This window comes from Manduca sexta, chromosome 10 (assembly GCF_014839805.1).
Source record: "Manduca sexta isolate Smith_Timp_Sample1 chromosome 10, JHU_Msex_v1.0, whole genome shotgun sequence".
In the NCBI taxonomy this organism is placed as follows: domain Eukaryota; kingdom Metazoa; phylum Arthropoda; class Insecta; order Lepidoptera; family Sphingidae; genus Manduca; species Manduca sexta.
In genome coordinates, this window is record NC_051124.1 from 4906677 (window position 1) to 4914430 (window position 7754).

The following is a 7754-nucleotide window of genomic DNA, read 5'->3' on the forward strand; positions in this document are numbered from 1 at the left end:
ATGGAAAAAATATAAATCGACTGTCAAAGTTAAGTATTTTGCAAATTATATAATTTTAAAAAAGGTCTTTATTTGTAGAGAACTTTATTTAAATTGCTTATTGTTTTTACATAAATGACGTTCGTTTCGATTTTATAAATATACTAGCGACCCGTCCTGTCTTTGCGCCGTTACCAAAAATCATTACCATACCAAGCCAGACGACTTCTAATTGGCCGATAGCTACAAAAATTCAGAGGATAATCAGCTGGGCTACCCTGAACATTACCTAAAAATTTCATTAAAATCGCTCCAGCCATTTTGGAGTCCGTTGGGAACATCTACACACCCATCTATTTTAATGTATATAGATAGTTTAGTGTTCATCAAATTTCCACGGTAGGGTAAAGGCCTCCCCAAACTACTCCGTGGAGGGTCTGGAATATACCACGACACTAGACTAATTACGATTGGTGGGTTGCCAACGTCTTGTCTCTTATGCAGAAACTAACACCATATGCACGTTACCGGGTTCGGAAGATCTTAGTGGAAACGACTTATATCTACAATTAATATCCTACTAATATTATAAATGCGAAAGTTTGTCGGATGGATGTATGTTTGTCCCTGTTTCACGAAAAAACTACTGATCAGATTTATACGAAACTTTACAGTAATATGGGATCATCAGAAAAACAGCCTATCTGTTATTGTGTAGCTTATATTAAAATGTCGATAGCGGATATATTATAAAGCATATTACTTTTTCAAAGTTCCCCCGTGATCATAAGAACTGCAGTCTTCGAGACTTCGAGAGAAGTTTATAATATAAAATACTAAAAACACGATAAAATACTAAAAAAAGATTTATTTTTATATCTAACATTCGCGTAAACATAAGAAATCATTATGTTACTTTGACCGTAAATTCATAAATTCGCAAACTTTGTATTCCATACAATTAATCTTAAAACTTTTAATCAAACATAAAAATCGACATTTAAGAAACTACAGAGATCAAAGGGAAATAACTTTAATAACAGTAGATACTATTACTGCGAACTCATTGAATATTGAAATGTTATTCCGTTTTTCGTAATATTCTTTTAAACAAAATAGTCAGGTTAATTTCAATTCCTAGAAACTACCGCATCTCCGTGTTTCAATTACTAGGAATTACTCTTATATCTATAAAATAATAACTGAAGATCATTGAATATCATATCCAGTTCATAAAATGCACAATGCTTTTAAAAAATAAATTTCATAAAATGGAACATTTTTTATCATTCAAACCCCGTTATATCCCCGAAGAGGAAGACAGAGTGTATGTTTTATCAGTTAATACATATAGTTCAGGACACTATCAGTCCTATAAAAAAATCCCAAAGCTATGTTTAGTTAAAACACAAATTTACTCGATCAGCTGTAAATCAAAACCCGCCATCTTGCCTTTTAATAAGGTTTAAACTGGGAAACCGATGTTTTTGACAGCTATTTAAGTTCCTCTTAACGCTATAGCAAGTTTATAAGTAAGACAGTAGGTGTTTAGCGAATGCCAATTCTGGCGGGTTGACGGATTTTTTTGCCTGTCTTGAGGAAAAATGCACTGTGCATTTTAAGATCGAAATCTGATGTTCAAACTCTTCTGATAACAAATGTTTTTGTAGACATTTCAGTTATAAAATAAGACACTATTTTCTTCCGTCAATCGCCCCTAGTGCTTTATGTAAGTATACACACATATAAGTTATAGACGTATTTTGACTTCTTCCTGGCGCGACGTCATCAAAGGTCCGCATTTGTTTGCTTAACGGCGGATATTTATAGTTGGATGCACACCGCAGAAAGGAAGCTGAGATGTGCCCCTAGTGCTAGTGGATCGATAGGTGCCCCTCTATCGCGCCCCTTATTGAAAATTATAACAATGGCACACCGCCGCTCTCCGCCGCGCCCTCTTAGCACTCACTGATTTCGGCGATGCACTGTGGACATGCCTGTTTATCATGGTAAACTATGGGAAGTAAAAAATATAAGTAAATATTTAACTTAAATATGAAATAGCTATTTACATAACTTTATACGTGACAACAGAGTGTGTTTCAATCGATGTGAACGAAGTTAATAATTATAATAATGGATGGATGTAGGAGTGATATCTGAATTATTGTTAAGTCCTTCCATTTGTCAGTATAAGTTTATAAGGAGTTTGAAAAGTCTTCAATACAAAAATATATTCAGTAAGTTTTAGTATCCAAAAAGATGAGCACGAAGCAGCCGTTTAAGGCGTAAATATTTTTGCATTAGACAAAGTCCTCGAATTGTCGAGTTATTATTCTTATGATTATATTTATCTAACAATATAAAACGTATCTTCGCATTTTTAAAGGCATATAAAACATCACTTTGATTCCTAATCGAAAGCATAGCTCTGAAAAAATTCGCTAATAATCACAAAAAGCCATACTGCGTCATGGAAGACCCAACACATCCATATGCAGTTGTAGGTTTGCGGACGTGTTAATATATCGGTCGAATCGGCTGGAGGTCGGAGGGCGGAGGGCAGGCAGGGATTATAATGAGGCGCGCCCCACTAAGTATTTTTGACATGCGTCGCCGTCACCCAACAAACATTCGGTAGGCCGGGGGTTAACGAGTGCAACGCCACTGCGCGCATATTGCAAGCTTACTCATGCTGAGATTTTTACGGGGTTAATCTAGTTATTGCCGAGTTTTTACGGCTTCCTTTGGTGTTTAGGAGTTGAGATCTGTAGAAAATTGATTTTAGATATATTTGTTTCATTTTCAATGTAATTAAAATCTATAGAAGAATCTAAATTGATTGAATACAGATGATTTTAACACAAATTGGTGTTATAATGTTTTGGAATTACAATGTTTGTATCAAACAAGACAGATGTCCAAAGCAGTTATCTCCGAACAAATTGAATCATCGTTTAAAAAATGCTTACAGCTCGGGTTTGCTAGTAGCCTCTGGAAGCATCCTAAATAAGGCACGCGTCCGTTTTTTACGCGAACGATAACGTCCCAATTTCTCTACCCTTCGGGGAACTGATACGTCCACTAGAAAACTGTTGGCAAAATAGTGGAACTAATGGCATTATGGTGTCGCGTGGGTGCCATAAAGTGCCACAATGCGGCCAGTCTGGCATGTCATTAGCCAAAAGAAATCTCGCATTGTATCACCGATACTGGGAATGGTTAAAGAATGTCCCCTTTTGTCGCCCATTGTGTCCACTGTTTTGGCATCTTTGTTGAATTGTTAGGAAGTTAAAACCATTGTTGGTTTTGTTGTTAATTTCACGCACCTACATGCGTCTATTTATTGCGTAGAATTGGTCCGTTTATTAGTGTCGACGGGGCTCTTCATGATTGAGGTGTCTTCTGACATGTTAGTCATCACGACTATTAGGCATCTATTATGTTTTGGGGAGCGTGACGGTAATAGCTTTGTAAGAAGATTTAGAGGAAATCGGAAGAAAACATGTTTTGCAAAAGACGTTGTTCTTTTTTCGTAGTTCAAGGAGTCGACCACGCCAATAATTTTTTGGTAAGTAGAGGAGATGTTTAAGGACCTTTAAGAACCTACTTACAAGTAAACAGAAGGTCGATAACACTGACATAGGAAGCTAATTTTGAAATTAAAATTAAACTATTTTTCGAATTTTCTTCTATTCTAATGAGGGGGAAAACTAAGATATTAAAACCGCGATAAAATCGGAAAAATAGTTTAATTATAATGTCTAACATTCGCGTAAACATAAAAAATTATTAATTTTGAAAGTTATAGAAAGCTATAAACATTTTTTTTCTCGAATATTCTGATCATTACCTGTTTACTTTACTATAAACCAGATTTTGTGATAAAATGGATAAAAATCAACAATACAATTTCGACCACGGAAATCTTGTAAAATATCATGAATAGTTGATAAAGAAAAAATGTGTTACATTAGGGCCACGAAGTACTTTTATTTGAGCCGCAAATATTTGTTCAGTCTAGATTTTATGGGGTTATAAACCATCTAAGTACGACGTCGCGGCGCGCGTAGTCTTACCTTATGTAGTAATTTTGGATAAGGTCATACAAAAGGCCGATTTCCATCATAACATATGCTGCGGGGTCGTTGCTGATTATAAGTAGATAAGTAAAGTATCTTAGCGGACCTTGTAACTTAAATAAGTAAAGTTTCATTTATAATCAAGATTTATTATTTATGATTCCGCCCGAATGAAAAGACTTTCTCGGTACAAAAGTCCCAAATCACTGTAGCGGCCCAAAGACGTACGACGCTAGCGTAATTATTTAAAGGTTGATGAAATATTGAAATATTTTCAATGAGCCCGAATTATCGGTACAAAAAATAGCCTGTGTATGAGTCCGAAACAAGATCTACCCGTGTGGCAATTATCAATTAAATCCGTTTAGCAGTTTCTACGTTTACTTCTAATAAATAGCCAAATATTTTGACAAACATTCGCGTTTATAATATTAGTAACAAATATAGGGAATAGAGATTTCAGAACCATATATGCTGGTTGATGCATTAGCATCTGAAGTCATGGAAAACTATAAATATACGTGCCCCAACAAAATAATGCATAACAATAGATTTGAAAGTTTAACAATATGCATGCCATAATTGTATTGTCTCTAATATTGAGAACAAAGACTCAAAATGGGTCACGTTTTTTCGAACCTTAGAGTTGCCAATTCGACGGAAGCAAACAATATAGGGTAACACCAGTGGCCCAAACATTATTTATGACAACAGAAGCTGTTTGACAATAAAATTACAACTTCTGAATAGGACACGAAGCGTAAAAATTTACCAATTAACTAAATGATGTTTCTGGACAATATTGTTCATGTCGCAAAATGGCTGCGATGACCCTGATAAATATATTCTAAATTGAATATGAAGTGATTTACATTAAAGCTTACTTAATATTGAAAATGGACAATAAAATTGTGATCGTAAATCGACTACATTTTATAGTAATGAGTACCTAATGAATTGCGTATGTTAATATAATAATTATAGAGGCGAATAACCGTATCGGATTTAATCCCTCATATAGTCGTGGGTAAATCAAACTACATAGGTAATTATTTCTAAAATCAGTTCGTTGTCCGTTACCATTGAAATATTAAAAAAACATTTTACTCGCAGAATAAAAAGTTTGTAAAACTCGCTTGCTAACTTTTATCACTGGACGAGGCAAGAATATTGAACAAATCAAAACGCTGTTTTTCAGTCTGGTGACTTTTAAAAAGTTTGTGTATTATAACATAATATTATATTAAGTACATCTTGGAACACATTTCTGATGTCTTTAAATTTACCCATGAAAGTTAAGATAAAATTATTGGAACATACCTAATTTTTCCGACAGTTTTGAATTCTGTTTGTTTCCCATATAAAACTCACTTGATATAATTTACGTCTCAGAGATATTACCAAAATCTTGTTAGACTAAAACAACCCCAGTGTAACGGTACACATTACTCAAAACTGTATTTATTTACATTCGTCACAAAGGGAACATTAACTGTACAACTTAACGGAATAAGATCAACGTCACAGTACGTCATCCCGCGGCGTCCCGTTATCCATAAACGCAAATAACGGTCCAAAAATGAACCATTTTCGAGCAACCCTTTCAATTTATGAATAATTACACAAGACACCGTAATTGTGTTGAACACTGTTATACAAAGAGTAATGTTACTCGGCCTTGAAAGAAAGTACAATGGACTTTCTCCGTGAAAGGGTGCAGCGATGACCGTTCTTCCTGGTTGGTGTGACGAATTCCAATGGCCGTCTTTGTTGTTGCTAACGGGTTGAGTTGAAAGTGATGCCACGATTTTGATATAACGGTACTTTACTTTTACCATTATGTCCGTAGATTTTTCTCCATGACTTACGAAACAGTTAAGTTCTTGTTTTAATTAAAAAGTAATATGTGATTCAAAATACTTGCATGGATTGCCTTTTAAAACGATATTCTTTTTTTAAATAATCTGTATTCCTTTTTCAAAATTAAGTTTGATGGCGGTCCAAAAATCGTTAATTTAAAACTATATTCAACAGCTTATAGTTGTTGGATTACATCCCACAGTTAGTTTATAATAAGCCGTGCGCAATGTAGGCGTGTCGGCATTGTATTCGCAAGTCAGTTTAACTAAGCGATCAGTGCGGATTAACAATCTGTTTACAGTGTGCCGACTTGACGACATTACAGCTAAAGACGTCACTCGAGATGAACGCTCCACTAATATTGACAGATCGATAGTGCCAGTTGCACCTGCAAATGTAATTAATTGTGCCCGGCGAATAACTTTTCCTCTGTGATTCAGTCTGAGTTATAGAGGGCGTTATTTTATTTTGACGCTGAGATATCTAAGCCACAGAGATTGTAAAGTAATTTGGAAAAGAAGAAACTGCATTATTAATGATTCTAGGTTCTTCAATACTTGTATAATACTATATAAATTATAACTGGCCGTTCTGCATTAGTAAAAGTAATAATTAAATAATTATAATCAGAAGATCGTTGAGATAAACGCATACTGAAGTGTAAAAATCTTGAACCTTTTTATGTATGAAATTGTCAGATAACTGTGTTTAAATTTCATTGAATAAGCCAGATGTTTCTACAAGGTTTTGATTTGACCATATTCTTATTTCTACTTCAATCATTTCTTATCTAAGATAACTTTTTAAATTTACTTATATCAAGATCAACTCAGAGGATGTAACAAATAGGCGCTGTATCCAATATTAAAAAACAGTCAAGTATTGTTAAAAGCCACCGGCGCGGCACACCCATTGCTTCCCTCAATCAAAAAGATAAAACTCATCCGCCGCTCATTCGGGTAATTGCGTATCATGTTGTATTGTCGGCAAAAGATTGACTCGCCCTTAAACGGCTAAGCCGTTGAGTAAGACAAAGCCGTGGCTTAATCCGAACGTCTTTATGCACCTACCGCTTGTACCGGATTCCGGCTATTTTAGGCCGGATTTACTTGGATTAAACGCTTTCTATTCCCTGGATTATTTCTTATTTTGTAAATGATGTGACTGCTATGGCCTTTTTTCATTTACCTTGATGTATTTGCGGCAAATGTTAAAGGTTAACATTGCACTCTATTTGTATATATATGAATGTTTATAAGTTAGAGTTATAGTGTCCTGTAAAGGTTGGGCTGTCGTATGAACTTGCAATGCTTTGGGGATTATAATTAGATCCATAAATTGATAGTAATTTTGAATAATGGTGCGTTATCTAAATTATATCCTAAATACCAGGTATAAAAAGATCAACTCTGGTTAATATCTTTTTATGATCCAAAAAAATGCATACCAAAAACACCATATCAAGTACTAATTTTGACGGTAGAAAATTAATTCAAATCGTACTCCAAAAACCGTTTAAACTTCAGCCGAACTACCACTACCCATAAAACAGTCAGCGAATTGACGTGAGTTTTTCGGTTTGTGTGCCGCATCGGTTATCGATCAGCCGTCCGTCCGTGTGGGTGTTAATTCATATATGGCTCATTAATTTTCCTTAACGCCCGCGCCGATGCCGCGGCGTACTAATGAATTTCAATTTGTTGCGAGCGGACTCACGAAAAAACCAGCGCTGAAGCGTCCGAGTTGGTTAGGATTAGGGATATTAAATTTTTTTGATGGTTGTAGAATTGGAGTGTTTTAAAAGTAATCATGTTAACGTATGTGATGCAACTA